Here is a 12,328-nt window from a genome sequence, read left to right as displayed (position 1 = left end):
ATAATATTAAATTATAAGATAAATCGCGATTTATATTAAATTCCCGAGAAAACGCGACGAATAAATAAATCGATAATATTCGGAATATCGGATTGCGATATTTATATCTTTTATAATATAATAATCGAAGCGTCCTCGATAGACATTATTATCGCGCGCGATATAATTATTATCACATAAATGCGAAGATATTTTGACAGACAATTTGATGTCTGTAATGTTTAGAATATAGTACTCACTGTCCGAGTCATTTGCGAATCTTTATAAGATAAATCGCGATTTGAATTCACGCGAAAACGCGACGAATAAATAACTCGATAATATGCGGAATATTTGATCGCGATACGTATAATTTTTATAATATAATAATCGTAGCTCTCAATACGACTGTGATGTAATTATTATCACGTAAATATAGAAAATCGAAGATATTTCGACATTTGAGGTCTGTAATGTTTGCGAATATATAATTCACCGACCGATTTACTTGCGAATTTTTATAAGATAAAATTTAAATTAGATTTAAAATTCGCGATAAAACGCGACGAATAAATAAATCGATAATATTCAAAGTATTCAATTGCGTATAATTTTTATAATATAATAATCGAAGCCATCAGATACGCGAGTGACACACCGATAATAAAAAGAGGAGCGATTTTAAAAATGGAGAACGATTAACATCTTGTTTCTACATCAGCTTTCGCAAGATCAATCTGCGAAGAAAAGTTAAGTGATCCATTGAACATCGGGAATTTTACTATAGGAGGGAACGAATCCCGGATCTTCCGGACTATTCCCAATAGCAATGATTTCAGTAATAAATCAATGACAATTATCCCTCGTCATTATTTTCAATTCACGAAATTGATATTCACGTCAGAAAACAACATCTTCCATTATATTTCTTTTTAAAAATTAAATGGATATAACGATTTTTTTTAATAGAAATGTGATTACGAACGATTACATTTATAAATAATAAAATACATGCATCATTGGAGTTCGTGTTGAATGTGCGAACACATAATAATTTTCGGGTACCGTTCGCGTGCGCGAGACGAATCGAACCCGATAACAGCAAGATTAAAAAAATTTCAATTCGAATAGTTTGCAAAATAAAATAAATCAAATAATTTTAAATAATTAATTCTAGATTAATTCTCTAGATTCTTATTCCTATAACGGTTAAATTAATAATTTTTTTTCTTTTAATCACCATCTTACTGATATAGGGGTACCCATTCGATTTGTCTCGAAATTTTTAAGTATTCGCACATTTTATGTAACATTCATATATAATTTCGTATATATAATATATAATATTAATAAAAATTATAAAAATATTTTGGATACGTTAAGTTGTGCATGTATTTTATTATACATATATATAAAATGGTATATATCTAAAAACTAATATCCTAAAATGGCGATGGATGTCCAATACCTGCAAATAGTTTCTTAAAAGAAACTAAAAACTAATATTAATATCCCCAGTACCTAGAAATAATTTTTCAAATGAGATAATTAATTAATAATTAATAAAATATATTCGTTTGTAATCATTTTCATTCAAAAAGTTAATAAAATTACAATATGAAATTACTTAAAAAATAAAACTTTATACACAACGCTATATCCATATTTAATCTACTATTAAATCTTTCTGGCATTAGACAATAATAATACCAATCCTAATAATGACAGAACATTTTTAACGAAGAAAAGAATATATGCATTTCTCTCACATTTAAATATATATTATTTAAATTAATTTGATTTTAAAGAAGCATATGGCGTTCGTCGTTGAATTACTGCCGAAATCATTGCTTTCGGAAATTGTCAGGAAAACCTGGGATTAATTCCAATCTTACAATAAAAATTCCCAATTTTCAACGGGGCACCGAACTAGACGTCGCGAATGGATCTTACAAGAACCGATAAGAAATAATTCTCCATGATGAAAATCGTTTCGACTCCTCGGCAATACGAGCCACGCGACTTTCATTATCGTTTACCTAACGAACAACGATAAGACTTTTTTATTAAAACGATCTCGTCTAAGAACGCGAAAAGAACGCGGAAAAAGCACGGTGTTTTCGCAATCGTAATTTATAAATTTATTTAGTATTTTCCGATACGAAATTCGTAAATACAAATATAACTGAAAAAACAAATTATTAAATTCATAATAATTAACTCGCGATTCTATATAATATCGAAGGTGATCGTTAAATTTTTTGAAGCTAATATTTAATCGTTGACTTATCACATCGAATCTTCACACTCTTATTCGGTATTTCTTTATATTTAATTAACAATATTTAGCAATATTATCTGATGAGAGGGACAGCGATAAAATTCTTTTGTTAAAATGACAACCTTGTATAAGAACGCGAAAAGAACGAGCATGATATTTTCGCAATCATAATTTATTAATTTATTTTACGAATATTCAATTTCGCGCGACATAGAATTCATAAATATAATAGATAAGTTTAACGGAAAGCATATCATTAAATTTATAATTAACTCGCGATTATGTAACAAAGGCGTTCGTCAAATTTTGTAAAGCTTATATTTAATCATCAATTTAGCATCGAATTTTTATATTTTATATAAAAATTTTCCGATTTTATTAATAACTCTTTGATATGAAAATACAAACAATTTATGTACTCTTATCTATGTACTCTATTTATTTACTCTTTTATGAATATTTCAAAAATATATACTATAGAAACAAATACTTCAATTTAATGAATTACTATTATGTTAATTACTATTATGTAATCATTATACGCATACTTTCGATAATTTTTCGTGTAATTTACGTAAGAATTTACAATCGTAAATACAATTTCATATAATATAATTATAGTCATAATTGTATTGTATTTTACAATTAAAATATCAATATTAGATTATAATTAAAATACAATTATAACTATTTACAATTTACAAATTTATGATGCTATCAATGTCAAATAATAATATTCAATTTATTCAAATATTTAATAACAACAATAATTTGATATTGATAGCATTAACATTTGAATTTAATATTTAACTTGATACATATATATTTTTAAGTTTTAAAATAAAATATAACATGTTAAGATATTTCTTAAACGTTAATAATAATGCAATTTCTTTAATATTCCTGAAGATAATTTTGATAATTTAAATTTCATTTTTAAAACATTTTTATTTTAAAACATGTTATATTTATTTTTACAATATTTTTAAAAGTAAATTCAATTTAATTAAAATAAATTTAATTTACCCCTAAGATTATTGGAATATTAAAAGAAAGAATGAATCTTACCTAATAGCCCTAACAACCCTAGTATTAAAGAATTCTCTAATGATCTTAATAGCCCTAACAACCCTAATATTAAAAGAAGAATTCTAATGATCTTACTTAATATAGTCCTAACAACCCTACTTCCTGATTAACTAAAATTATTCGAGATTTGTGGAACCTATTTCTAATCATTACCTAACCTAATCATGTATATATTTTAATCACGTGCCCTAATTACATGCTCTAATCGCGTGCCCTAACCGCGTGCCCTAACCGCGTGTCCTAACCGCGTACCCTAACCGCGTACCCTAACTGCGTCCTCTTCAGGCCAGTTGAACCTACCTTTCGTTGATCCTGGCCATTTTCTTTCTCGATCTCTAATCAGAGATCGAAAAAGGAGATAAACACTCCTTCTTTTGCAGGATAATTACCGGCAAATGAGCGTGAAATATTTACGCTCATTTAGTAACGATCGTTCCATTTTACGATCGTTCGTTAAATATTTGAATATAACTTTATTTTAACTGAAATAAAGCCAAATTACTACAAATTTCTATATATTTTATATTTTGTAATAAAATATAAAATTAATTTGTGTATAATTTTTATCATATTACAAATTATTTAATTAATTAATCATTTGACTTTATATTAAGTTAAAGTAAAGTTTAAAAACAATATCTACAAACAAATTCTACGATGGATGAGCTATAAGGAATTAGAAGATAAGTGCGCGTTATAAGAATAAATTAGCATAAGGAATTGATAAAATTGATAAAATTGTTAATGCATGTTCTTTATTTAATAAATTAATTTAATTAATTAGACAAAATCTTTACAAAAAAATCTTTTCTTGATTTCTTCTTCTTTTAATTAATATTTCAATATATTTTTGTAATAGATGCAAAGCATTTCCAAAGAACTTTAATCCATCCTAGCTCATTCATTTTAAGGCAACGGATTTATCTACAATCTACAATCTATATCTACATCTACATCTTCAATCTCTACGAATCCGTTACCTTAAAGTTAAATAAAAGTTTTTCTCACTCACCGACACTGACGCGCAACAGCGGAGTTGTTGTTATCGAAGCTAGTTGTCTGTAACATACAAATATAAAATTCATTTATAATAATGCTCACAAAATGCAATCAATATTTAAAAAAATTTTTATCGCGTGGAATTTTATATCCGATATGTAAAATAATAAGCAGATAAACACGAATGGAAAAATTTTATAAATTTTTGAAACTATTTTTTAAATAGAAAATTTTATATGACTTTTATAAAAATCTTTTTCTTTAATTCATTTAAATAATAAGATCGAATTATTGTTCGTTTATAACAAGTTAACAATTTATAACAATTAATATATAAATAATAATATTCACCATCAGGTTGTTCCGCCGGTGCAGGATGCCTCTCCTAGGCCTGCTCCTCCTCTCAGATCATCAGGGTTGTTACATCGATCTATAACATACAAAAGAAGATTCCAATGTAGCAGCGTTCAAAATAATATTTCAAAAATTATTGTATACATTGAATTTTATATTCGATGCATATAATAATAGCAGATTAATAAAATAATTCTATAAATTTTAAAAAACATTACTAATAATTCTCTTATGACTTTATAAAAGCTTACACCTTTACAAGATTATAGCTTTAATTTAAAAATCTTTTTCTTTAATTCTCTCTTATTTAAATATAAATAAAAAAATATAAATAAAAACATCAAATTAATTGTTGCGATTAATTGTTTAATTTAAATTATAATAAATATATTTAATATTTAATATATAATTACAAATAAATAAATTGCTTACCAGAAGGTTGCTCTGCCGGAGCCCGATGCCTTTCCTAGGCCTCCTCCTCCTCTCAGTCTTAGACGCGCGATACATGACGGCACTCCCGCACTCACGAGCGATATTTTTATATCGCTATTTTCGTTATTTTACGCGCGATACTGAACGGCACTCCCGCACTATTTCGGTACGATTAAAAATTTGCTCGCGCGATGTATATATTTAATATATATATACTTTCAACGACACTCCCGGTTTCGGTACGAGCGAAAATCCCATTTCATTTACGAGAATCAATTTCGAGCCAACAGGTCGGGAATGCAACGATACAACGAGTAAAGATTAGGCCCGAACCGGAAAGAAGACGAAACGATTGAGGAAATAGAAGAAAATAAAGTTTACCAGCTTTTTTTCGCGCATAATTATCCTATCTCGTATCGAACCTGGACCCGCTAAGCACGATTTCAGGTGCTTCGCCCGGAACACGAAGTTTCCCGCGATTGCAGGACATGGCTACACCAGGCTGGTAGACGGCAAAAGAAGAGGATACCCACATTTTTTAAATGCTAACATTCAGCAATTTAGAAAATGGGGAGGCAACTCCTTTTACCGAGCAAAAATCGTGCCTAGGGGAATCCACTCAACTCCTCGACAGGGTTAACACACGCAGTGCGTGTGGCTGTAGACGAGCAAAGAGAAGGGACCCATTGACGACCATTCCGAGCAATCGATCGAGTTCTAACTAATTCGGGCCGAATCACTTGACGAAGCACGAAGCAAGAGTGTACGTTGCATAGCAACGTGTGCAAACTCGAAACATCCCAGTTAGTTGGCATCGGAAGTAGAGACTCGTGACAATAAATGAAATTGGGATTTTATAAGAAAAAGTCCAAAAGTTCCGCGAAAACGCGACGACGCGAGAATACTACAACGCGAAAACGCGGTAACGAAGCGCTTGCCGTCCGCGGCACGTTGCCGTGACGGCACCGACGACGCGAAAGGGTACTTAGCTTCCCATTCAGGCACCTTAAGATTTATCATAAATAGAAAAATTTAAGATAAACCTCAAGGCACCATCCAAGTACTAAGCCCTCCCACCGCGACAAGGCGTACCCCATGGGAGGGTTATATTATATATAATTTTATATATAATATAATACATAAGTTGAAATTTATTTTGTAATATAGTACATAAATTTAAATTCGCAAATATAAACAATAAATATAAAGGATAAGAGAACATCTATTATATAAAGCAATGTTCAAAATAATTGATTTTAAATCTAATTATTGCGCGCAATTAATTTTTACACTTTTACTTTTAAATAGATATATTTTAATATTATAAATCGCGTAATTACAAAATAATTTATATTTCTTAGATATAAACTTTTCAAAAAATTTCTATTTTTTTATACATGAAATATTTAAATTAATATATTAATGTGAAATGTGTTGTAGAATATAAAAAGTATCTGAAAATATTAATTAATAAAAAATTTTATAAATGTTTTAATTATTTTAAAATAAAAAGTGGAATAAAATAAAAAGTGGAATATTTTTTATAAGTATATGTATTATATATGTTACAATTTAAAATCACTACTAAATCACAATGAAAGAAATAAAACGAAATGAGAAATATATATATTTTGAATATATATACTATTGATAAATAATTTATATATTGTTGTAATATATTGTTGCGTCCGTGGAACGATATATATCGAATGCGCGCGACACAACCGATCGGCACACGCTCGCGCGTAAATAATAACGAGGTTTAAGGTACACAAGAATTTTAATAAATCACGAGTAACATACAAGAATTCAGAATAAATGTAAAACGAATCACAGGTAGACGCGCGTCCGCACAGCTTGACAGCTGGGCTCAGAATCTCTGACAGTCGTTGTTAACATCTTGACAACGCGCGCGGAAACGATCTTTTTTCGTCGACGTACTTCCTGCCAAAAGAATTCAACGGGTGGCGAATACATCCAGGAGGACGGGACGCGGGAACGCGGGAACGCAACAATATAATAAATAATGAATGTGATAAATAATTTAAATTAATGACTTACATCTTATTGATCCATCCATTTCCAAAACCTCCTTTTTTCTTTTGCTTTCTTCGATTTTTCCTCGTGGCACTTCAATCCTCGTTGCACTCATTTGAATTCCTCGTTGCACTTGCACTCATTCACGAAAAGTTCCTCGTTACACTTGCAATTGTGTTTAGAGAAAGAATTTGGTAATATATGAAACGTCTCACATCACTACTTCACTGCTCAAGAGCCACTGAGCGAATGATCGTAAGTCAGAAACATTACCGCGATACTGTTTATATCGCCAAGGTTGACTATGAAAGAAAAGAATTTGATAATATATGAAACGTCTCACATCCCTACTTTAGTGCTCAAGCTCACTGTGCGAATGATCGTAAGTCAGAAACATTACCGCGGTACTGTTTATATCGCCAAGGTTGACTATGAAAGGAAAGAATTTGATAATATATGAAACGTCTCACATCCCTACTTTAGTGCTCAAGCTCACTGTGCGAATGATCGTAAGTCAAAAACATTACATATCGCCAAGGTCGTCTTATATTATGTTATTGTTAAAATTTACTGTTGAAATATTTTATGAGTGATAATTATATATAATTCTCATTTATAAAATATCTGAACAATTATATTATTATGAAATATTTTAACGTATTAATATATTAATATATCTCATATATTTAACACATTAATGTATCGTAAGATTAAAAGATTAAAGTAATGATATGTCGTAATATATAACTATTGTTTAATTAACAAGGATTGCCGATTAAGAAAATTTAAAGCATTGGTCGAAATTTATTTAATTCCAATAAGTATCGTTAGGGAAATTATTATAATAAGCATCAATAATCGAAAGATCATAACAAAATTAATTCTCTTATCTCCTTTTATGTATCTCCTGTTACAATTTTTAATCGCGGTAATAAAGCATTACGATTCGATAAAGATTTATCGTTTCGATACAGTTTCATGTCGTTAATTAATGTTTAATTAATTGATTTTTATTAATATTTAAAGCAAATTATGTTTCGATATTAATCGTAGTTGTGTTTAGTAAAACAATTACAATATACGAAGCGTTTCTCATCACTACTTTATTATTCGAGAGTCACCGTGCGAATGATGACAAAGCGGTAACGTATAGCGCGCTACTGTTTATATTTTATATTGCCAAAGTCGAACACCGTGTTATTGATAATTTGTTGCCGAAATATCTTATATATTATAAAATATACACTATCGCGTAATATTAAATTATAGAAGTATTTTAATTTATTAATTAAAATTGATTATTTCTTAAATAATTTGCCCGATCTCACCACTCCTTCCCCACTCTCCGCCGCGCGCCTAGTATAAGGTTACAATCGGACAACTCTCGTTGCCTCACCCAAATTGGCCGATTTTCTTTAATTAATTTTTCGTTAATTATTGCTAATATTGCAAAACAGAGCACCTTCCTTCTTAATTTGAGCCAATCTACCTTCACACTTCGGGACTACAAAAAGTTATCAGACATCCTGTATACATATCTTATAGTACGTAAAATACATATTTCGACAATGAATTTTCAACATATAGATAGTGATACGAATAAAATTACTACATGTTCTATACGAATAAAATTACTTCTTTAATAATACATATAGTCAAATATATTTCGTGATAAAGTATAATTTATTATTTTAGATTCGTTGAAACCGTTCAAAACGTAACGATATATCCATCAGGTAATCATAATTTAACTAATCAGGTAATAATATTTTTAATAATATTTTACGATAGTATATATAAAAAATTTATAAATCATTTACCACGCAATTTCATTACTCCGTATGTTGCCTGTCCTATATGCCTTTCCTAATATCCTTTTCCTCCCTTGTTCGTCCTTTGTTATTTTTTCGTGGCACTCACTCTCGAAAATACGATTAATTATATTTATGGAACGATTGTGAGATACCATGCCTCATCGCGGAATAATTATACAAGAAATGCACTTTATTATATTGTAAGAGATAGAGAACACACGAGGGACGTATTCGCTCGACATTTATATCGGGCCAAATTCAATACTACTTGTTAAATGCTATTTTCATTGTTGATATGTATAATATATGTATATTAACACGAATTATAAGATCGAAAGATTAATGTAATTGAAGTCATGATATGTAATAATCATTTAATTATTAATTTTCGATAATATACAAAGTATTTTGTATCACTATCTTTGCTCGAGAGTCACTGTGCGAATAATACCAAAGTCGTGGCATGTAAATATTAGCGCGCTGTTGTTTACGCTACCAAGGCCAAGATGTTATTGTCCGTTCATCATCGAAATATTTTACATTCTTTAACAAATATATGCGCAAAATATGAAAGTATAGAGAAATATTTTAGATTATATAGATTAATTACATAATTATTTACTAAAAGATTAATGTATCTTTTATGGAGCTTTTCGTTATATGTTAATTATTTAGACGATTCTACCATTCGACGTTTTAAAGTGCGTGTTTTTAATCCGAATTATATTTAAATGATTGAAAAATAGATGAAACGTCGGAAACGAATTATATTTGACTCTATATAAATATCAATAAAAAATAATTTTAAAAAATAATTTTCGCTCGTAAAAATTGATTTCATATTAATTAAATCAAAATTGCACATAAATGCCACAGCGCGGTAGTTGGAGCGCAGGAAAAAAACAATACTTCCTTCTTATTAATTGTTGTTTATTTCGAATTAAAAAATTACAAAAATAACGAATATTTCGGATCGTCTTTGATTCTTTCTCAACACGATTAACAATATAAAATATTATATATATAATGTTATAATATTGTAACATAATATTTTATTATAATCTTCATTCCTGCGATATTTTTTATATTTAAAATGCTCTATATTATATAATACAATGTACTTAATAATAAAGTATAACATAATTACAAAATATATTATTATTATATTATTAGTAAATTTTATAACTCTTTGCAAGCTATCTTTTTATATGTCTAATCATTATGCGTCTTTGTCAAATGCATCTTTTTCTTAGAGTCTTCGGATTGTTATGAACTGTCGCACTGCCTCGTCCTAAAAACTATAGAAACGCTTCTTCTTCTTGTGATGTCCATCGGAATACTTTCTGTGGCCATTTGTTGTCTTCAGGCATTTTTAACAAATATTCAAATTGCTGAAGTCTATTTTTCTTTATTTTTTCGATTATTGTCTCTTTTGCTTCATTTTATTCAAAAATATTAATAATTCAATTTATTAAAAAATATTAATATAATAATATAATAAATATTATTATATATTAATTAATAAGTATTAATTAATATATTAATATAATAAATAATATAACAATTTTGGTATCTCTCTTATTGTTAGTCTGACTCTTCCCCTTCGACCTGTCCGGCATGGGTGTTCCTGCCGGTAACGATGGCCAGTATTCATAATTCACTCTTATATTTAAGATCGTCTTAAGTAAATTGGAAAATATTATATAACTATTTATTATATAATTTATTATATAACTTATTTTACTAACTAAACGGAATCTTAAGAAGCAATCTAAGACTTAAGATTATTTTACTTAAGATTATTTTAGATTATAGAATAAAGAAATATAAGAATAGTCTATATGAATATCGGCGTGTGTTACCGCCGGCATAGCTCTTAGGTTCATTGGAGTACTCAAATCTCCTCACCAGGCAAATGCTTTCGTTAAGGTAGAGATGTATCGAGGAAAAATTTTTTTTATTTTTTATTTTTTTTTCAATACAGGGTTAGGTTTAATAAAAAAGTTAATGTAAAATATAATTTGAAATTTAATACAAAATAATTTATTACATGGAATAATTTATTACACGAAATAAAATTTAATACAAAATAATTTATTACATGGAATAATTTATTACACGAAAATGTCCAAAATATACGTATAATATAAAATTTACTAAAAGTTTTTACATAGTCCAGACGAGAATGATTAGCGATGATTAATTACGCGACATTTATTATTAATAATAGATATGCAATAATAGAATTTAATGTAACGTAATTATATGGAACGTAAATAACCGTGATCAAAAGAGTCATTAATAAAATTATTGATCATTTCTACGATTGTAGAAGAAAATATTTGCATTACTGGCGCATTTTGCGCGGACTTATTAAAGACAATATTCAAAGACATGGAAAGAGAGACAAAGCTTCGATGTATAAGTCAACGATTAAATTATAAGATAACGTTAAATTATAAGATCGCGAATTAAAATTCCCGAGAAAACGCGACGATTAAATAAATCGATAATGTTCGGAATATCCGATTGCGATATGTATAATTTTTATAATATAATAATCGAAGCTTCAATAGACATTATAATCGCGCGCGATATAATTATTATCACAATTTGATGTCTGTAATATTTACGAATACAGTACTCACTGTCATTTACGAATCTTCACAAGATAAATCGCGATTCGAATTCACGAGAAAACGCGACGAATAAATAAATCGATAATATGCGGAATATTTAATCGCGATACGTATAAATTTTATGATATAATAATCGAAGCTCTCAATATACACGAGCGTGATATAATTATTGTCACGTAAATATAGAAAATCGCAGATATTTCGACAAACATTTGAGGTCTGTAATGTTTGTGAATATACAATTCACCGACCGATATATTTGCGAATTTTTATAAAATAAATCGCGATTTAAAATTCGCGATAAAACACGACAAATAAATAAATCGATAATATTCAAAATATTCAAATGCAGATACGCGAGTGACATACCGGTAATATCCGATAAAAAGAGGAGCGACCTTAAAAATGGAGAACGATTAACATCTTGTTTCTACATCAGATTTCGCAAGATCAATTTGCGAAGAAAAGTTAAGTGATCCATTGAACGTCGGGAACTTCACTGTAGGAGGGAACGAATCCCGGATCTTCCGGACTATTCCCAATAGCAATGATTTCAGTAATAAATAAACGACAATTATCCCTCGTCATTATTTTCAATTCACGAAATTCATATTCACGTCAGAAAACATGTTCTTCCATTACTAAGAAATATATTTCTTCATTGAAAATTAAATGGATATAGCAATTTTTTTATAGAAATGTGA

This window comes from Camponotus vicinus, unplaced genomic scaffold, assembly GCF_025532165.1.
Source record: "Camponotus vicinus isolate PSW18456_S1 unplaced genomic scaffold, iyCamVici1.0 SCAF_9, whole genome shotgun sequence".
Classification (NCBI taxonomy): Eukaryota; Metazoa; Arthropoda; class Insecta; order Hymenoptera; family Formicidae; genus Camponotus; species Camponotus vicinus.
This window is presented reverse-complemented; position numbering follows the sequence as displayed.